The sequence below is a fragment of the Cupressus sempervirens genome, chromosome 3 (assembly GCF_028749045.1).
Source record: "Cupressus sempervirens isolate cs-2001-9-10 chromosome 3, ASM2874904v1, whole genome shotgun sequence".
NCBI classification, from domain to species: domain Eukaryota; kingdom Viridiplantae; phylum Streptophyta; class Pinopsida; order Cupressales; family Cupressaceae; genus Cupressus; species Cupressus sempervirens.
Genome location: NC_143120.1, coordinates 989,509,746 through 989,533,249, shown reverse-complemented (window position 1 = coordinate 989,533,249; position 23,504 = coordinate 989,509,746). Strand labels below are relative to the sequence as shown.

At 37.5% G+C, this 23,504-nt stretch overlaps 1 protein-coding gene across 2 annotated transcripts in view; it reads right to left on the bottom strand.

Annotated features, from left to right (window-relative positions):
• The window catches only part of LOC149570077 (SAP domain-containing protein), a 78,050-nt gene that overhangs the window by 23,595 nt on the left and 30,951 nt on the right, over nt 1-23,504 (bottom strand). The gene's annotated exons all lie outside the window — the stretch shown is intronic.

The following is a 23,504-nucleotide window of genomic DNA, read 5'->3' as shown; positions in this document are numbered from 1 at the left end:
CAGAAATTTCATATAATACTAGTAAAAAAGAATGTATCAATTCAAAAAATTAAATGCTTGTGGTTCACATCACAAAATTGAAATCTCAAGAACCATAATGGTTTTACACACTAACAATATAACATAGAAAATGCAGGTATAGAATACCATTTAATGAGAAGCAGCAAATGGGTGATGAAAAATGCTAATCAAAAAGAGAGAAATATTTATGAACAAGCTGATTTTCAACATATTCTCCCCAATTTCTCTAACTAAGTGAAGAGATTTTTGAACAAAAGCAATCTGGCCAAAGCACTAAGTTTGTTCCATTAGTGAAACTTCAACCAACCATTTTAGTTCTTGTCCAAACATAAAGAAAAATCCTCAATAACATTATCGAAAAGTATCCTCAAGAAGCACAAGATGTAAACCTCCACCATGAGTGAAGTCATACAATTTGTGCCAATTCAGATTGACAATACTATGGATCCCAAATTCAACTGGAAAATTTATGCAATAAATATTGGGAAATAACAGAAGAATATGATAAGACCTAAGACCTATATCTGATAGGATTAAGATTGTAAAGTTTTTGCTCTTAAATTTATGCTTAACTATGAGAAGCCAAATACAATCATCAACATGGAAAAAACGAGAATCTTGATGACACCCATTGGGTGCCTTGAAATTGACCACAGTTTAATAGTTTATATCCTAAGATTTTAAATTAAACTGGACCAATTTTGTAAATAACAAAGGACCGGTATATCTGTCTTGAAATTTTAAATTAATCTTGACCAAAGTTTGTACAAAGAATGAAGGTTTGGCCTTCTTCTGTTGTCAAAATATATCTGAAGTTGCAAGAGCAACCAACATTTTGTAGGATACCAAAGGTTAAAAGCCATGAGAAAAACATAAGAATGCCATGAAGAGACATAGATAGCCTAGTTTTAGCTACACAGGATAATATGCACTTAATTGTCCCACTAATTACTTGTAGGTGATGGAGGTAAAGAACATATGCTAAATACAATTGACAAACTTAACGAAGCCATCAGTGTACGAAGGAAATAAGAAAGGAAGAAACTATATTGATGTCCACAAATAACACAAGTTGCTGGGTATCTGTACTTTGACCTTAGTCCCTTTATATTATGATACGGGTTCTGTTAAAAGGCCAGTTACATCACAGTTCCAACCCTAGTCTGTGGACCTACATATATGTGTAATGGATTCAACAATGAAAAGCTCCGGGTGAACCCAAGACATATTGAAGGTGTTCCTTTCTTCCTAACAACACTTTAAAATGGCAAGTGGAAAACCAAAGTTTTATCCCAAGATATGTCTTTTAACTCTATTTCTTTACTATTTACTTTTATGAATTACTCATAATTTAAAACTGGAATCACCTTTGAGAGATAAAATTAACAACCAATTTTATTGTAGGCAACAGCCTACAACACAACGGTAACTTGTGAGCCTCTCATGTGGGAGGTCCTGGGTTCAAATTCGCTTAACACATAGAAAAAATAATTAATTACAATAAATAATAATAATAATAGATCTAGGCTTTGGCCGTTTACCGATCTAAAAAAAAAAACAATTTTATTATTTTTACTTCTACACAAATTCATAACTAGAACTGTATCGTATAGTCATTGCTTCCATGGATTACAAGTTCTTCTTGAGCAGAGTGGAAACGGACTACATTCTTTTTTGCAATCACTTTGGGAAAACCAATTGGAAATAGAAAAAGGGCAATGATGAAATAAGTAACCTGACTGGAAGCATGGGTAATGATGCGTTCAACTCTAGCCCAGGGCATTCTGACTTGGTTGCTTCTGTATGTTAAGCAAGAGGCACATAGCCAACCCACTGTTAGTCCTCCTGATTCTAATCAGCCAGGTTCTGGGTTTCATCCTCTCAGTTAAGGGCAATATGATAATTTACTTCATATTTACCTATGTACTACGTAATATGACCATAAACAATTATCTTATTTTAAGAAAAAAAGATGATCTATTTTGAGTTTTCCTAAATACAATGCTCTACAAGAATCGACTACTAACATATTTTTAACTATATTATAATCTATGTTGATCATCATTTGACAACCTCTCATCAATTACTTAAGATTAATTTTAATACCATTCACATAATGATTATAGTCAATATTTTTATTTCTGTGTAATTTTTCTTTTACATTTTGTACAAATGCCCCCAAGCCCTACTGTAATGGGTGTCAAAAAGAAAAGAACGCCTCTTATTTGTACCAATAATTTAAGGGATAATGGAACTTAGAAAAACACAAAGTTAAAAGACAGTACTGGGTAAGAGAACTCCGGTTTATGAATAATATCTAAATATAATGTACAAGGAATGTAAAATAACACCCCACTCACCTATGAAGGAATTATGTTAAACAGTTGCATCCTTACTGATTGTTCACCCTTTTATGCATACCACACCACAAAACAATTTACATCTATAAGTTGGCCTTTTCAGAATTAGGACAGTAAGATCGTTGGTCTATAAGGAGCAAATACTTTCGCGAGGAAACAAGCTAAGCATAAACCTATGCTCAAGCATCCACCCCAGCTACTAACGGTCAAAGCACGTGATATCTCATTCTATAGGATGTAGTTTCCAGATTGTTGATAACCCTCTTTTTGCAACAAATGCTTATCTGACTTTGGATAATCCTCTCTTTGAATTGGAAGATGATTCATGTTCTTGATGACATGAATGAGATGTGGCATCCAGGTGTGGTGTGTGATTATGGGGTGCAAAAGATTGAGTTTTCTATTGGGCTACCCAGGATCAGACGTGACTTGCTTTCTACAAAAGACTGTTATGGACTGACCATGGTTCAATCATTCACCAGTCAAATACGGGAAAGTATTTCAATGGACTCTATCATGGGGTTACCCAAGGTGCAAGGAAAGGATTGCATTTATGCTGTGCTGAACAGGTTAACCAAGTTCCCATTTCTTCACTATTTCAGCAGCATATACAGTAGTGCAGGTGGTAGATATGTTCTAACTTCTAAGAGATTTTCAAGCTACATCAATTACCTAGGAACATAGCGAGTAACAAGGACAGCAAGTTTTTAGAATGTTTTGGTAGGAAATCTTTAGGTTGAGTAGGACATAACTCCCACATAGCACCAGCTGTCACGTACAAACAGGTGGGCAAACTGAAATCGTTAATTAGGGGGTGAAAGGGTATCTATAGAACTACATTTTAAAGCAGCAGAAGGCATGGCTACGATGGCTACGTCTTGGTGAGTATTTTTACAATTTCAATTACCACATGTCAATTAAAGTGTCACCATTCATAGATTTCAATGGTTATGAGCTTCCTAGCTTCATGGATTTCTTGTTTGGAGATAGCAGGGTGCCTAATACTAAGAATTTTTTACAGCAATGACAAGATATTAAGAGATCTTTTAAGCAAAATTGGCAACAAGCCCAAATTCAGTAGAAGCAATATGCAAATCTGCATCTCATTGAGTGATTCTTTTGAGGCTGGTGACATGATCTATCTCAGGTTGCAGTCCTACAGAATCCAATCTCAAGGAAAGTGGATCAGAGAAGTTGAAGCCACGGTTTTATGGTCCATTCAAAATCCTGTTTAGCTGCCGGAATAGGAATTGAGAATTAGAATAGGAATTGGGATTTTGAATGGGAATTGGGAATTGCAATTCCAGACTCGTTTGGTTCGACAAAACTAATATTGGAATTGCAGTCAAATTGAATTAGTGAATTATTCTTCCTAATCAAGGTTACAAGGTTATCAAACTCCCTCTGAAGCTGCGTGAACTTGGATTTGATGTTTCCAATTTCGAATTTCACTTTATTTGTCTTTCTTTGCTGTGGTCCAACCTTCCTGAAACGACTGTAGCAGATTCTCCTGGATGCTGCCTCTGTTTGGCAGGCTTTATCTCTGTCATCTGGTTATTGCAACCTTCTCATGTCTATCCAAACTGAGCAAAGTCTTCAGCAGAAGATGCCAGCCATGTCCACAAACAACTCGTACACCTACAGATGCTTGACGAATGCTGTGTGTACCACTTTATAGATTCTGTCAATAATAATAGATTAGAATCTTGCTTTTGCTAGCATGATATTTCCTCCTTGCTCAAACATAGTCACTAACAATGGTGAGTAATATTTGATAAGCTGAAAGTTTCCCCAGCTGCAACCCAAACGCTTCTAATCACTCAAAACAATCTGTGATACTTCCAATCCTATTGATATGTGCAAATGATCCTAACACTCTCCCAGTCCCTTCCTCGCAACTGTCCGGTTTGCCTGAACCTGCAACTGTCCAGTTTTCTGTTTCTGATATATAGGATAACATATACAAAGATTGTTATTATTCATGCCCAAACAATTTGAAATTGGAAGCAAATTCGAAAATTTGACCAAATTTGTTAAAGTCAAGAATGGGAATTGGAATTGCAATTCCAATAACAGCTATTTTGGTGGATTGACAAATTCTCATTTTGGGGCCAAAATGGGAATATGAATTCCAATTCCCAATTTCGATTTGGCACACTAAACTGAGAATTAAAAACAACTCCCAATTTCCAATTCCTATTCCAGTTAAATTCCAGCAACCAAACAAGCCCCAAGAAGATTGGAGAAGTGGCTTAGAAGTTGGAGGTAGTAAGGTGCATAATGTTTTTCATGTGTCTCCCCTCAAGAAGGCGTGGAATTGAGGATTTTATACCGTTTATTCCTATCATGGGCATGAGAGTTAGGGAAACATAAAAGGACTTTTGAAAATAATAATGGGATATGAGTGTATGAGGGTATGAAAAGAGGAGTATTGAAGGGTTTGCAGAAAGCTAATGGAAAAAGAAATCCTTCCTTGGGATTATCATCTTCAAGGTGAAAGATCTCTCTATGATAATTGTTGATTGTTTGTCTTACTCTAGAGACAATACTTGAAGTCTCAATATCAATGGTTTTGTGGAGGTTTCTGTGATGTCTGACTTTGATATTCACAAGAAATAATGAAAATCAACATGAATTTCGATTGAATATGGCAATTTATTTTCAAGTAACTATAGCTGAAGATTTTGAGCTTTCTAGAGGGTTGAGCCATTCATTTCCATATCTTGTTGCGCATTGAACAAAATAATGAATAACCTTGAATGGATTCAACTAGAGCGAATGGAGCAAATATCATTTGGGGTATTACCTAATGCTTTTATCTCATAAGGGCGACCTTATTTGGTGATTTAATTAGCGGGAAGCTGCTGGAGTTATTTTCTGAAGGGATCACACCTCTGCTGGAAGCCATCTCATCCCCTCAGCAAGGTTTTTGGAATTTGAAGCTAGTTGCTTGAGTTTTGGGCCAGACTCTGACCATTTTGGTGATGTCCACGCCTTTAAATCAGTCTGCAAACAATTCGGAGCTGTTTGAACATAATTCAAGTTTATGGTCAGTTTTCTCTGAGATCATCCCTATTCTTTGTCACTTCCTGTGTAACAAGCCCTCCTGGCTCACTCTGAATTTATATTGTAGATGTAATACTGTTTTTCTTGCTTTTTTGTAACTTAGTATTTTTCCAGTGTAACACTAGTACTGGGGTATGTTTGGATGGCAGGACGAGTTCCCAGTATGGGGGGACAATGGACCTCAATTTTGGGACTGTGGGGGGACGGCCGCAAGGGGACACCAAGGCAGGGAGGGGTGTTGTATACTGTATATTTAGAACTTGAAATGCTACTTATGAAATAGTGTTTCAGTATAACATAGCAAATTAAAATACTGGAATATAGCAAAATTGCCAACACGAACTAGAACCATTGAACATTCAACATAATAATATAGTACATACCAAATACTAGCATTCAAAAATCAAAATTCAAATAGAAAACCAAATACCCATCCCAATGGCAGCGTGGTTGCATGATGGCGGAGGTGTGGGTACTCAAGTACTCCAAGTACCCGGTGCAGGGACAACTCGGGAATGGGTACTTTGAGGTTTGAGAGGAGGTGTGAGTCCCCGTGTTTCACTGTATTTTTTGGATTATATGTTTTTCAGATTTTGAGAAGAAATAAAACAATGTATATAAATAATTGGCCATCCATGCTCTTATTTATAATTTTGCAAATATTTACAATGAATTGCAGCTGTATGAAATGCGTATTTATTAAATATTTGAAATGCAAGGAACCTGGCAAAGATGAGAAGCACATAAGTCCTGATTGTGGCAGATAGAATTGATAGTTGATGCAGAAGTACTAAAAGTTGCTTCCAGGTCACTATCCACAGCCCTCTAAATGTCAAATGCCACCCTTAATGACTAATTGCAACTGTGAGTAGAAGCCAAACTGCCATTGAATGCAATGAAACCACAAAAGCGGACTGTAATAGCAGATTATCGTCCAGCTCTATGTAGCCACTACTAAACACCAATCTCCAGCAGCAATATTACCAAAAACCCTCATTAAAACTCCTTACAAATTCACAGAACTGATTTGCAGCAATGACCAGATGACAAACACAGTTCATTGGCAAATACAGCCGACTCAAGGTGCTGAAAAACATTGAAGAAAATTCACCATTTCCTCCAATTAAATGCTAAACACTTGGAATTCATACTTCGTCAATAAAAACAATGCATAGTGGAATGATTCGATCCTTTGCATGGAAATGCATTTATAACATTTTTAATGCATGAGCTTCCTGTACACACTCAACGCCAAGAGACTTCATGAATACACTTTTCATTTAAATGCCCTTTGCTTTATACCTAGGAACATACTTGAATAATATAATTTATTAACTCCCTTTGGCTCCAAAAACAATTTTTTCATCAATATCATGATGTTCTGACATGCACAAGGTCATTTTTCTTGTACCCAAGATTTAAAACTTTTCACCCAATTCCAATGAGCGATGACACCAAGGTGACCAATATGCAATACCAGCAAAATTAGCAAATTTAATTAAATAATAATCACAATTCACCCCTCTTGCAAATATGATTGAAGAAGCATAAGAATCGAAATCTAACAGAACATGAGTGATCCTAATGATAAAAGACAATGAATGAACTTGATAGAATAACTTACTAAAATTAAACACTCCCTCCAAGATTCTCGGAGTCCAAACCAAAAGCCAAAAATAAAAACTAAGAGCATCATTCAACTCCTCTAACTCATTTGAGCTCATTGGACCCATCCATGGAGTTACTACAAATAGTAAGTCCCACCAACCAGAGCTATAACCCTCAACATGGTCATCTAATCACCAGCATTAGCCTACAGGGACCCAGTAATAGGCTAAATCCATCCACTATCATAGTCATGCTAAAAAGAAGACACTACAATCCTCCCTTCCCAAAATTGCTTGTCCTCAAGCAATCACAGGAATCAAAAAAACACAATGATCCACCCAAATCCCAAGGATAAATATGTATAATGTCCTTGGCGTCACTTGCAAACTCCTACGATGATGCACTATCCACAAAACTATCCTAAACATACTGTCACCATACCACCAAAGGACTCAACCAATTTGTAATGCCAATCCTATCTCCACTTGAATCCCACTAGAGACAAAAATCACATTCATCCATAACAAGGAAAAATTATTACAAAGTAATTGGTAAAATACTTGTTTTTTAATTAACAGAGACCAAGAGGTGAATATATATAAAAGAATTGAACGATGTTTCCTTAGGAAACAATCGTAAAGAATAAAAACATCCTATTCTAGCTAAAAGAAAGCTAAAGAAAGCTAACAGATAACTACAACCTAACTAATATTATAAACATTCTAATATTTAAAATAGATTACAAATAAATAACCATTAACTAACAATAGAAGCTTATCTATTATCATAATATCCTCCCTTAATGGTTAATCTATCCACAACACCGAGCTGTCCTCTGAATTTAACAAACTTATTAGGACCAAGAGGCTTGGTGAGAGTGTGTGCAGTCTGATCCGTAGTAGGAACATACTACAAGTCTATTGTCTCGTCTTCAACCAGCTGTCGTATAGTGACAATGAATATCCACATGCTTGATTCGTTCATGGAAGACTAGGTTCCGTGCTAATTTTATAACGCTTTAGTTATCAACAAACAAAGTGGTCGGTCCTGCTAGTGACATCTACATATCCCCAAGCATCCAATGAAGCCAAACAGCTTCACAACCTGCCTTGGTTGTCCCTCTGTAGAGGAGAGAGAAATTGTCTGTTACTTCTTACTAGTCCATGTGACGGCACCGAATCCCAAAGTGAACACATATCTAGAAGTTGACTTTTTATCGTCAACATAGCCTGCCCAATCTAAATCTGTGAACCCATTGAGTCTAGGATTAGAACATCCAGAATAAACAAATCCAAAATTTGTAATGCCCTTCACATAACGAAGTACACGCTTTACTGTCATCCAATGATCGGCCTTAGGAGTTGTCATAAAACGTGAGATGTAGTTGACTGCGAAGCTGATATCATGCCTAGTAGCAAAGAGGTAGATGAGGCTGCCTACTAGTTGCCTGTATGTAGTATCATCAATGTAAGGAAAATTAGACTTGGCAGATAACTTGAGACCTTTCTCCATGGGTGTAGATGCAAGCTTGCAATCGTGCATACGGAATTTAACTAATAGAGCCCTGGCATTTGGACTAAGAGATAAATATACCAGACGACTATTACCAAACCTCAACATTGAGGCAATAATGCATGAGCCCAAGATCAGTCATATCAAAAGACTGGCATAAGTTTTGTTTGATTCCCTAAATCAAAGATGTTGAACTGCCAGTGATGATCAAATCATCCACATAAATAACCAAAAGATTGATGTCGCTGTCAGTAGTCTTGATGTACAAATTTGAGTCTGAAGAACTCCTCGGGAAGCCTTGATCACTAAGGTACTTATCAATTTCCATATACCATGCCCTAGGGGCCTGCTTCAAACCATAGAGAGCTTTCACTAATCGGAGAACCTAATGTTCTTTACTGGCAAACTTGAAATTAGGAGGTTGCGTCATGTAGACCTCTTCATGGAGATAACCATTCAGGAAAGCACTCTTGACGTCCATCTGATGGACCTTCCAGCCGAACTGTGCTACCATGGCTAGAACAAATCTAATTATGCTCATCTTTGCAGTAGGGGCAAAGGTCTCCTCATAATCAATGCCTTGACACTCAAAAAATCCTTTCGCAACTAAACGAGCTTTGTACTTATCCAAAGTACCATCAGATTTGTATTTGATCTTGTAAACCTATCTGCAGCCAATGGGTTTCTTCCCTGATGGAAGATCAGAAAGGACCCAAGTGTTATTCTTTAGTAGGCTCTAGCATTTAGATGTCATGGCCTGTTCCCACTCTGGAATTCCTTTAGCCTCAAAATATGTTTGAGGTTCAAACACACTATGAATGTTGGCCATGAGAGCAAAGTTAACAGACTTTGTAGGTTTGCTCTTTTTTCGAACAGTTCTCCCATCAATTAGCTCATCATCACAAAGATCAGCAAGAGTCTTAGCCCACCACTTAGGTCGGAGAAAAGAATGACCAACATTAGTATTAGGCATGGTAACGTGAATCGGAATTGTATTGGAATCGGCACGGCCGAATCGAATCGTGAATCGGGGGTGAATCGTTGGTGAATCGGGGATGAATCGGCAAATTTGAAAAAACCCTTTAAATGTAAAGATTTTAACAATTTAAGACTTATTTCATGCACCCTTTATTGAATATAACTTAAAAACACTATAACATCATCAAATAGAATGTAACATACATAAACATGAAACATAAAATCCATCACATACGTAACTATGTTATCATTATGTACTAAAATGTAAATTGTATGCTAGCTGAAGTAAATAAAAATCAAATGATCATAATGATTCAAATCATAGAATCAGTAAGATGAAATCATGAAGATCTATAAGACATCAAATCATAAATGTATGTATAAATCTAAGATGAAGATCCATGAAAGTTTGAAACATATGTCTATCAGTGATTCAGTATCACTATCAATATCTATACAGTGTAAACAAAATATAAAAACAAGGCTCTAGCTCAAGCCTCATCATCCTCATCATCATCCTCTAGCTCTGCTGCAGCCTCAACCTCAACCTTTGAGTATCTAGTTTGCCTATGAGAAAGGCGTGTAAGGTAGGTCCTAGAGGACCGCCAAGCCATGTCCCCTGCATGGGCAATGGGCTCATGAATAATGTCGCTAGGGCCTGCGTCTGTGCGTGCGCGTGTGCGTCTACCAATGCCTGAACGTGCTCTAGCTGCCTCCTCTACCCTAGCCATAGCCTCAGCCTCTACATCCACCTGGTCAACCCACGCGCAATCTTCCTCAGTGAAGACTGGGTCCACGATCTCCTCCTTCTTGCCGGTTGGAAACCTATGGCTTTTGTTTTCTCTTCTTCTCTCTCACTTTTCCTCTCTTCTACTCATGCTTCACAAATAGAAGGCCCTTTAGGGTTATAACAAAGAGAATAGGTCAAAAACAAAGTGAAAAAACAAGTATTTTTTTTTAAATTTCAACTTCCCTTTTTACATGCCACGGGCGATTCATAGCCGATTTTTTAAGGCGATTTTGGCGATTTTTACATGAATCGCCTGAATCACCGATTCAAGCGATTCATGGCCCAGAAATCGGCGATACCGATTCACAATTCAAAAAAAATCGCGCAGGATGAATCTGGTCGCGGAATCGCCGATTCAGGCAATTTTTGGGCGATTCTCGTTACTATGGTATTAGGAGATGCTCTATGATCAAGTTCCTCATTAGAAGACATTGGATCAAACTTAGGTGAAGCATCTACAAATTTGGGTGATCCTGCAGGAGAAGTTGGAGGTGTCTATACAGAGATCAATGGTATAACTGGAACTGCAAGAGCTACTGAAGCCCTCTCGTCAGGTGGACCTAATGGAAGCCTAACTCTCAAATCATGAGCCTTTTTAGGCTAGTTTGTTAGATTAGGAACAGGAAAATCAAGCATAAATGGTCCTCGCTACTCATCAAAAACTACATCATGACTGTACAGGAGATGAGATGTCTTAGTGTCAATCAAGCGATGGGCTTTGTGAAGACTATTGTATCTAGCAAGCATGAGTTTCTAGCTCTTGGCATCCAACTTGGTGCGGGACGCATCAAGGATCCAAACAAAAGCAAGAGAGCCAAAAACCTTTAGCTAGCTGATTTTGGGCTTGCGACCTGACCAGGACTCTTTCGAAGTTTTACCTTTGACAGCCACTGTGGGTGATCAATTCAAAAGATAAACTGCAATATTAACTGCTTTTTCCCACAACTACTTTGGAGCGTGTCTCTGGTCGAGCATGGATCGAGCCATCTCAGTGATTCTTCTGTTTCGACGTTCAACTACACTATTTTGTTGGGGTGTGTGGGATGTGGTTAATTGGCATTTGATGCCATGAGTATCCAAGAAGCTAGAGAATACATTAGAACAAAATTCCCCCCCATTGTCTGATCTAAGTGTAATAATAGATTTCCCAAACTTTTTCTCAACTAAAGGTTTAAAATTCTAAAATATAGGAAATGCATCTGATTTGTTTTTAAGAAAATATACCCACATTTTTCTACTGAAATCATCAACAAACAACAAAAAATACCTAGACCCAAGAACAGAAGGAGTGGCCATAGGGCTGCAAATATTGACATGAACAAGTTGAAGTACCTGATAAGCTCTTCATGAATCACCACTGGTGAAAGGTGTGCAATGTTGCTTCTCAACCTGGCATGCATCACAAACTCCAAGTTGTTAAGTATGAATCTCTAGCAAATCGAGGACAAGCTCTTCTCGAGCAAGTTGAGAGAGATAATGCACATTTAAGTGCCTATACCGCTAATGCCAGAATGTGCTAATTGAAGACCGTCGAGCAGCCATAGCTAAGTCCCGAGAATCACCAAAATCAGTAAGTCGAAAAAAACCATGATCCTCAAGACCCACTGCAACAATAGACTAAGTCACCCTATCAATGATGATACATGATATGAATTGAAGGTAACATCCAACTGTGGAGAATGTCACAGCAACTGACTGACTAAGAGTAGATTTAGTTCCATCCCTGGAACGTAGTACACATCGAGGAAAATGAGATTCCTCCTAGTAGATTGAATCTGAATGTTGCCTTTGTCGACAACGGTGTACTCTTCTCCACCACCAAAAATAACCGAATATGAATGAGGTTGGTAGTCAATAAACCAATCTCTATGATGGGTGAAATGACGAGAGGCACCAGAATCAATGTAGCAGGCAGACGACTTTACATGACATGCTGGTCTTTTAGCCATGAAGGCATAAAAAGCAGATTTCATTTGCTCAGTGTGCTCTGCACTTTTTGCTTTGGGCTATGAACCTAATTGCTTAGATTGGGCAATTGAGCGTTTCCGACATTCAACCTTCATGTGACCAAACTTGTGGCAATAGTTGCATTGAATGTTCTTCTTCTGGGAGCCTTTTGAAGCGAGAGCAAAAGACTTCTACTGAGAAGACTGTTGAGACTTGCCTTTATCCTTTTAAAAGGATTTAGCAACAAAGGCTTGTTCTGTGGAGGTGGAGCTAGACCTGCTACCAAACTATTGTTTCCACCGATCTTTCTAAAGTATAAGTGTGCAAAGATCTATGAACTTCAAATCAACACCAAAAGATGTAATGTTGAGAGTCTCGATAAAATTCTCATAGGACTAGGGTAAACTTTGGAATGATAACCACAATGTCCTCTTCCTCCATCTTGAGACCAATGGCAAGCAATTAATCACGAATTTCCTGAATTCTATTCAAGTGAGCCTAGAGCAATGTTCGCTCATCCATTATAATAGAAAACAGAGTGTTCTTCAAAATGAAAGCTCTGCTTTTGTCAGAAATCTCATGAAGTTTCTTGAGATGTGCCCATATCTCGGCAACTGTCTTGCTGGATGGAATCTAAGAGAGTTGATCATTAGCTACAAATAATTTGAGAAGCATCACCACCTCCCGATTATTTAGATCCCATGTATCCTAATCAGTACCAGGGGCAGTCGAATGCTATGTAACACCCAAAATAATCTAATCAGTATTCAGGTATTTAAAAATTGTTATTATTCGCTGCTTCCAAGTGTCATAATTCTGACCATTGAATTTTGAATTGCTCTCGAGCAAAATATTAATCAAAGATGCCATAGCATGTTTTTCAATGAAAAAGTGTGAAAATCGGTAAAGGCACGTACTTTGAGGCAAAAAAAATGGAGACCCAGAAAATTTGAAGGGGTACCTAGAAAGAGAGCTCAAAAAACCCAGAAAGAATATGTTGATTTCTTGATCTGTTGACTTGAAAATCAAGGCACCCAAAAAAATCTAACAACCCAGTTGAGCTCTCGAAAAACTCACCAAGAATCTATAATTAGAAGGAAAAAATGAGGCCAAAAACTAGGGTTTGCAAACAAAAAACCCTAGCTGACCAACAAAGGAGGGTTTAGGCAAACAATTTGGAGGATTTGAGTCGAAAATGGCAAATTCAACAGGCTACCATTGTTGAATGGTGGTCACGGCAATATGGAGAGGAAAGACGAGGACAAAAAATGCATGAGTTTGTTGTTTCAGAGCCCTAAAAGGAAGCTTGGCGCGATCAAATATACACCAAACGCCGAGAGGTCACATGAACAATGTGAAAAGAGTTACCAATTTTCCTTGTTGTGGGCATGACAAAAACAACCATGAAAAATGCGTGGAATAGAGCAAAAAATGCGACTTTTTAGTCACGTGCATGCAAAAACAACCATTAATAAATCTACCTTGTTGTGAATAGGCACGAGTTTTGACAAAAAGTCCAAACAAACCCTAGTTTGGAGCAAATATCTCAGACAAATAATTTCGAAAATAGCTTCTGATAATTTTGGAATTATTATTTTCGAAATAATTTTAAAAACCTTGCTTTGATACCATATTACGAAATAATTGCTTGTTATTAATAGAGATCGAGAGGTCAATATATACAACAGAATTGAATGATGTTGCCTTAGGAAACGATCGTAAAGAATGGAAACATTATATTCTAGCTAAAAGAAAGCTAAAGAAAGCTAACAGATAAGTACACACTAACTAATATTAGAAACATTCTAATATTTACGATAGATTACAAATAGATATTCATTAACTAATAATAAAAGCTTATCTATTATCGTAATAAAAATGGATATCTGATATCATCTTCTAGATCAAAACTCCTTGCACACCCAACCAATCTGCCATGAGTACGGAGTCTATCGATGCAACAAGAACTAGTACTCCCAAAAGCATTTGTATCATAAGCTAGATATCCATCCTCTGCAAAACTATCATGGACATGTTGACTCTGCAAATAGCCTCCTGCTAACTTGCAAACACTAACCTCATCATTTGTAGGTGGTGCAAACCCATCTTATAAAAGATGGTATGAACTTGACGCCAACCCACACCTACACGAAACCAATTCCTTCAAATATGGGTCAAAAGAGAAATGGTGAGCACTCCTCACTGTGTAGTTGTGACAAAATACACCAATCTCTATCATAGGCTCATCATCATCAAACCGAGAACCAAAAGATGGCTCCAATCTCTATCCCCGAACAATTGGTTGGATAGGATCCCCGCTAACCTTCTCAACAAACCTAACCACAAAATTCTTGTGGGAAACATTGTAGCCAAAGTCTACACAATCTTTCCCACTATCCGTCGAATATCATAAGAACCTCGAACAAGAGTACCCTCAGAAGCTCTGAATGGCCCCTCTTGCAATTTTGGACTATTATACAGATACTTTATAAATGACTATGTTGTAGAAATTATATGAAGCATCAACCTACTCCCTTGTAACCCACAGTTGACCCCTCTGAAATTGTGGCACTACCAACTATCTATTGCTATCAACTGTATGAGATGCAGTAATAGATTTGCTTCCAACAAAAGGAAATAAATCCTCACGAGAGCTCGTCTACAAATCAAATGATACCATGCCCAAGTCCTGTGAAGAAGAGGGAGTAGTGTCAAGAACTGGCACAAAACTCTCTAAAGAATTCACTACTGTCACATCAAAACTCAATAACTTATTTTGCATCATCTATTAGTGTGCTAACTACATGGGAACCTGGTACAACAGGAAGCCTCCACAATCCTACATCGATGCACACATGTCTTTTGTAGGCACTACACTCATATCAAGGATGGATATAACTACATCCTCATCACATCCATCATCCCTATCAGTGGAAGTCAACTCACCACAAACAACCACTATATGTAGTTGAACTGGGGATTTGGGGCTGGTGTAGACACTACACACTCCAACTCCACGACCACCTTGCTAAACTGCAGTTGTGACTCCTGGAGAGCCAATTGGGTGGTCTCCAACAGCCCAAAAGACGCCTTAAGCTTATGGGTGAGCTCAACCACCTCCTCATCTTTCCCTAACAATTCAAACCATAGAGTGCTTTCACTAGTTTGTACACCTAATGTTCTCTTGCAACAACCTTGAATCCAGAAGGTTGCATCATATAGACTTCTTACTCCGACTCATCCTAAAGGACATCCTTCAAACGGACTTTCAACCAAACTAACTTGCTAAGGCAATAATAAGCCATATGCACTCATTTTGGCTATAGGGGCAAAAGTCTCCTCATAATCAATGCCTACTTTAAGTAAGAACCCTCTAGCAACCAAACAAGCTTTGTACTTGTCAAGAGTTTTGTCAACTTTGTATTTGACTTTATACACCTATTTTCAACTATTGGCCATCTTCCCTAGGGGAAGATCAAAAAGGACCCATATATTATTCCTCTAGAGACTCTAATTTTTAGCTTCCGTAACCTTTCCCCAGCAGAGATCCCTTTACCCTTAATATATATTTGAGGCTCAAGAATACTATGAATGTTGACCATGAGAGAAAAATTGACTATATTTTGCTACTTGATCTTGCCTGTGGAAGATCTAAAATCAATGAGATCATAAGGAGAAAGATCATTGATGGTCTTAGCTCAACATTTAGGCCAAAGAGTAGAAGAGTCTGTGAGCATGAATGTTGATGATATTCATATGGGGGAGTATCCTAGCATTGCTGGAGAAATGATACAGTGGTCATATGTTGCATTCATGGCAATGTTTGTCATTGATGTCAACATACATGTTCTTTTGTGAGACTGGTAGAGCAGCAAACAAAGATTGAGGTTGCACAGTTTGAGGATTGAAGATGAGGTTATGCACAATTGAGGACATGTTCTACAGAGTGTCCTAATGATGTGGCTAAGTGCGCATACAGAAATATGAAGACAGTGGAAAGTAATTTGAGATTTATTAAAGACAACGTTCAAACAGAGTTCTTGTGTAGCAGTTTTTGATGTTCTGATTATATCTTCTAACAGTGATAGAATTTGGTTAAGTGAGGTTGTACAGAGGTAGAAGATAAGATGAAGATGACATGGTTAAGTGAGCAAAGTCAAATCTTACATGTGTGAAAAGTTATGAAGACTATGAGCCGAAATTTTGGTTGTAATTGTGAAGAGATGTAATATTGTATTGTAACGTATAAATATAATATCTTAAGATGGTCCTATATTATTATTGTAAATTGAGAAAGTCCCAAGCCCGACTCAATAACTTATTCTAAGACTTGGTATAAAGGAAATATTATTTCCTTGTGGTAGAGTGTGGTTGTAAACAAATTCTATGTAATGCGAGTATACGAACTTGTATGTGAGATCAGTGAACTAATATTGAATATCTTTTGATCAAAGAATTATTTGGTGCAGTTGAGGCATAGTGAGCGGACAAAGAGACTGTACTTGGCAAAGAAGTTGTTGCGGACAATTGTCTACCTATATTATTCTGAGAAGGATAATACTAAGGTCGGTTTGACAGTGAGTTCAGTGGTCTTGCCCTGAAGTTGTCTAAACAGTGGGTTCTTCTATCTTCCACAACTCTTGACAGGGTTGGAATCTCCTAACAGGGATTCAAAGTCTCCTAAGAGGGACTGATATGTCCTGAATGTATTTCATCGACTCCTAACAGGGTCCATCCTCTTACAAGGAACTTATATATTAGAGCATCATTTTGTAAGTACCATCCCCACCAAGGTTTCCCTAGTTAACAAATCTTGTGTTATTGTGATGGTAATCTTTCTATGGTTGTTGCATCTACTATTTGCATGTTTTGCATTTAATAAGGATATTGAGAGTTGTTTTAATCTAATAACTGATTCACCCCACCTCCCCTCTCAATTATCTTGGTGAACTTTACTTTCTAATAGAGCCAACATCAAATGCAAGAGGAATAACTAGAACAGTTCAACAAGAGGAGCATAATCCAAAGGAAAGTCATGTGGTGAATCATCAAATTCAAAGTTTGTATCATCCCTCCCATCAGGTGAACCAAATGGAAGTTTGAAACCTAAATCAACAACCTTCAAAGGTTAATCCTCATAATTTTACATATATGAGGAAAGTTGGAAATGGTCCTCGTTCTTCATCAAAGACAACATCACAACTGAAGATAAGATGATCAATGTTTGTATCAATCAGTCAGTAAGACTTGTGGTTGTCACTAGACCCTGTGAACATAAGTTTCTGACTCTTGGAATCCAACTTGGAGCGTTGGGCATCTAGAGCCCAAACATATGCTAAAGAGCCAAAGACTTTCAATTGACTAACCTTAGGTTTGCAACAAGTCCAAGTTCCTCAAGACTCTTCCTCTTAGCAACCTATATAAGTAACCACTTAAGGAGATAAATTGTAGTGAAAACTATTTTTGCCCAAAATTTATTAGGAATACTCTTGTGTTTGATCATTCACCTAGCTATTTAAGTGATAGTGTGGTTTCATAGTTCAACAACATCATTCTGCTAAGGAGTGTAAGGTGTGGTTAATTGGCATTTGATGTCATGTGTATCACAAAAGATGGAGGAAACATTAGAACCAACCCCCCATCATCTAACCTAAGAGTGACTATAGGACAGCCTAACCTTTCCACCAAGGCCTTAAATTTTAGAAATACAATAAACACATTTCATTTCTATCTAAGAAAGAGCACCCACATTTTATTATTGATATCATCAACAAAATACAAGAAATGCCTAGCACTAGTAACAAAACAAGTATACATTGAACCATATACATTAACGTGAACCAAATGCAATACCTTTGAGACTCGACATGAGTCACCATCCTTGAATGGTGTCCTCTTTTGCTTCCCAACCCAACAAGTTCCACAAACTCAATGATGTTGAATGTGAATCGCAGGTAAGCCAAGAACTAGATCCTTCAAAACAAGTTGAGAAAGATAGTGAATGTTCAAGTAACCAAACCACCGATGCCAGAGAATCCTGATAGAATATGATTTAGCTACATAGGCATGCTCAAGCGAATCAAAGAAATCCACAAGTGTGTATAGAACATGATCGTCAATGCCAAAACCATAGTATGTAAGTCACACAGTCAACAATAGACCACTTGTGAAAGTAAATACCACATCAAGCTAAGTAGAAACATAATCTAGTTGGTAGAGAGAAGATATAGTTCCCTACGAGCAGCGTACTATACATTAAGGAATATAAGATTCCTCCCACCAAATTGTATTTGCACGTTGAAAATAGAACCAGAAATAATAAAACTCAAACACTAAACAAACAATATATCCTGGGGAAAACCCTCTTGAATAGAGGGAAACAACCCAGCCCACAAAAGCCTACAACTTTTCTTGATAAATCAAATATTATAGTGCTCCACAAAAGAGTCTTTAACAAATCAATTTGAAATATACAGGGAACAATTGATTTACATCAGAAAACTACAATGTAACCTCAGTGCGCGCACCCAGATCAAAAAAATTAATATAGATAATATAGAAAAAAAAAAATTTAAGAACAATGAAAAAAATTTAAAATTAATATAGATAATAAAATAAAAAATCATAGAACTAAGAAGATTCAACTATCAACAAGATTCAAGAATGAAACTTGAAACTTGAAAGTAACTTAGTAAAACATTTCAGCATATGCCATATTGCCATATTTTTATTTAGTATTTAGCTTCATTTTTTAATACTTTAAATTTTTAAATAGTGAATGCTAAAATTAAATAGTAAAGTTTTAAGTTTTAAATTATTTTTACTTGGGCTGAAATGTATCATGATCATTTTTATAATTTGATTTTCATTTTGTGAAATGCAGTTTTATAAATGGCCTCTAGATCTAGCCAAAATGCAGAAGACATGGAAATTAATGAGCCAAGTGCATCTGATTATGAGCCTGAAGGAAGTGATCATGGGGCTGATGTAGGTGGTCAATCTGAGCTTGAGGAAGAGCCTCCTTATGTTACACCAGAGGTGCCTTCTATTGATTGCCCTTCAGAGATTTTGAGGAAGTATGCTAGAGGTTCTTATGACCCAAAGTCCCCTCTTAAACAGTTTGCTACAAAAATTACATGCCCTACACCTTCAAGGGGTGGCACAAGCAAATGGAAGTGCAATATATGTGGAGCAGAATGGTTTGGCAGCATTACAAGAGTTAATTCACACCTTTTTTGGAGTGGCTATGATGTGAACCCATGCATGTTCTTGTCAAATCCTGAGAATGTCAAATACAGAATTGAAGTGAATAAACTATGTGGCATTCCTGATGATAGTGATGTTCTAGTGCCTAGATCTTTGTCTGTTAGGCAATAGGTACAGCATATACAACAGTTACAAGGGCAGCGAGATACATCTACTCGTATCTTGCATCAGAGAGTAAGGACTATGTCACCTACACCATCATTCTCCTCACCTACACACAATTCAGCGGGGGACAGCAGTAGGGGGAAACGGAAAACAACCACAAGTCATAGTGATAGTAACCCCATTGTTCACTTATTTAACATGCATGCAAGGGACCGATTAAATGATGTTGTTGGCGATTTCTTCTTTGCCAATGGCATCTCTACACATGTAGCTCGATCTCCCTATTTTGTGAGGATGATGAACATGGTAGTGAATGAGGGAGAGCCATCATATGTGCCACCAGGTGACCACAAGCTGAGAACTACAGTGTTGGATAGAGCCTATGACAAGGTTGGGATCTTGATGGAGCAAATGAAAGCATGTTGGATGGAGTCAGGTTGCAGCATTATCATGGATGGGTGGACGGACATTTGTCATCATCCACTCATCAACATTATGGTTACATGCACGGAGGGCCCATATTTTTTGAAGGCAGTTGATTGTTCAGGGCATCATAAAGATGCTGATTTTCAGTTTCATGTGCTTAGGGAAGCCATTGAGGAGGTTGGACCACAAAATGTGGTCCAAGTTGTGACAGATGTAGCACATGTGTGCAAAGTTGCAGGGAGGCTTGTTGAGGCAGCTTATAGGCATATTTGGTGGACTTCATGTTGTGTGCATGCCATGAACAATGCACTCAAAGACATGGGGAAAATAGAGTGGATTAGAAAGGTGGTTAATGATGGGAGAGAGGTGCAGATGTTTATCTGCAATCACCATACATCACATGCACTTTTCAGGAGCTTCGCAAAGAAGCAATTCCTGAAACCAGTTGAGACCAGGTATGCATCATATTATATTCTCTTGGAGAGAATGAATGAGTTGCAAGAGCCATTGCAACTCATGGTTATGACACAAGAATGGAATCGATGGCCTAAGTCCAGAACAAAGCAAGGGAAGAGGATAAAGGAGACAGTGAAGAGCGATCAGTTTTGGAGTGATGCAAAATACATAGTCTCCATCATTACTCCAGTGTTTCAAGTGATCAGATATGGAGATGCAGATTCACCTAGCCTTGGAGAGGTTTATGAGTGCATTGATTCCATGCTTGGGTAGATGAGGGATGCTATGCGCGAGAGAGACCCCACTCTAGCATTTTATACGGAGCACATTGAGCCTATCATTCATCGTAGGGGGGAGAAGTTGAACACTCCTTTGCACATGGCTGCCTATGCATTGAACCCGAAGTGGTACATACCTAGGCCTGGTAGAGTCACACTACTTCAGGATGATGAGGTGAAGAATGGGTTCTTTCAATGCATTGCCAAAATGTATGATACTGAGACTGCTAGTGAGATTCACACCGAGTGGTCCGAATTTGCTAGTCTTTCAAATAATCCTTAAATCTTGATTCAATGTTCTAAACTCTTTATAATTATAAGTTCTTTTAATAATTAATTGTTACTTTACTTATAACTTTATTTAAGTTATTTATAATTTTAATATTATGTTGTAAACTTTAAAACTTGTAACTTATAGGATACTCGGATATTGCAAAGGTGGATCTCAAAACCATGGCACAAAAGAATCCCATTTTGTGGTGGAAATGTCATGGGTCACAAAAGTTAAAGATCACCTCACTAGCCATTCAACTGCTTTCTCAGGTTTGTAATACTAATAACTAATTCCAGCCCTTTACAATCTTAACTTGAAGAGTTTTACCTTGCTGATTTTAATTTATGATTCATTGATTCAATAATTATTAATCATCGATTTACCATTTATCATTTGTTACAAATTGTATGAACATTTGTTTGTAACTTGTAAGTTGTAACTTTCAACTTTGTTATCTCAAGTGTCTAGCTCCTCAGCTGCAGAGAGGAATCGGTCCACCTATAGCTTCATTCACTCTGTTAAGAGGAACAGACTTACTTCTAAGAGAGCGGAGAAGCTGGTTGCTGTACATGGTTACTTGCAGCTCAAAGATCGCAAGACACGCGAGTACAAGGAGAGCCCTACAGCACGATGGGATGTGGAGCCAGAGGATCTAGCTCAGATTGATGAGGATGCTGATGTAGAAGCCAATGTAGGGCTAGTTGGTGTTCCTTTAGAGGATCAAGATCTTACCCATGAGGAGTCTAGTAGTTCCAGTGATGAGGACTTCGGCATAGGGGATGATTAGAGAGCACTTGAGATGATTCCATTCCCATTATTGGCATTTTGTCATTTTGTTGATTATACTCACTTTGATATGGCTATGATACATTATTATTATTTCACTATTTCATGCTATTCGGCTCATTGTCATCATGAGCATCTTTATGATATATGATATTTATAAAATCATATTTGAACAATGAATTTTGAATCTTGCATCTTGAACTAAGTTAATTTGTCAAATGGTCATTAGTAATAGTAATGGTTATGAAATTTCAAGTTTCAAGTTTGAACTTATGGTTTGTGAATCACATTTTAATTTTCTCTATTCATTGTAGTCAACTATATTTGGTATATTAATGTTACATTGTTATATAATATATTGAAGTATCATTTCATAATTAGCATTTCCAATCATATATATTAATAATATTATATATATACTATGCAACCCCCTCCCCCCACTCCCTCTCCTCCCCCCCCCGCTCCCCCGCCGTCCCCCCAGCATCCCCAAATTGAGGCTATTTTTTTCCCGCACCCGAAACTCGTCCCGATGTCCCCGCCGCACCCCTACGCCGAGGTAATACTGGAAAATATTCGATTTGTTCTTTTCTCATCGAAGAAGATAATTATAACTGAGCAAATCATTCAAGTATGACAGATGATAATGAACACAAAAAATCACCCACGATAATCACCAATTCAATACATATGATAAGGTAAGCTTGATCATTAAATATTTACATATAAAATTCACACTAGTAAAAGCAACCAATGAATACAATTTCATCAAAACTTTATGACAAAACAAGCAATTATAAAAATATGATCGCACGCTTCTTGTATATTGTTGTTATTGTTGTTACTAAAGAAAGACATTTTGAAAGATATAAATCTTGATCATACACTAAATGATCTAAACAACCTCAAATTTCACCGTTGATAGACACGATACACACTCCAGGTCATACATGGTTGGAAGGATTTTTTAGGAACGATAATTTCCCATTTCTAGATAAATTCATTTGCCAAATTCTGACCGAAGGGCACAATGACGTTACATACTCCAAAGTGATCACCAACGGCAGCAACAATCCAAATACACTTAAAACGTTTGTCTTGCATGTAGTCCAACTTTGTCGACGGTTACATACAAGAGAACAAGGCTTCCACGAAGTGGTCACACTTGTACAGGGACGTTAGAAGATATTGTTAGCACGTCAACGTGGAAGAGGAGTTTGCTATAACATCTCATGCTTACACATGTACAAGAATCATTGCAGCTATAGACAATACGCAGTGATCTCATCCAATAGAATCATTAGCATAAAAATTTAATATGCAAAACTGACAATTTTCATTAGCGTGATATTAAAATTCTTATATAGATAAAACTAGAGATATTTAGAATTTCATATGACACTATAAGAAGTTTGAGATATTAAAAGTCAGCACATCAACATGGGAGAGGAGTTTGCTATAACATCTCATGCTTACACCTGTACAAGAATCGTTGCAGCTGTAGACAATACACGGTGATCTCATCCAATAGAATCATTAGCATGATATTAAAATTCTTATATAGATAAAACTAGCGATATTTGGAATTTCATATGACACTATAAAATTGACACTCCCTCTTAGCAACTATGAAA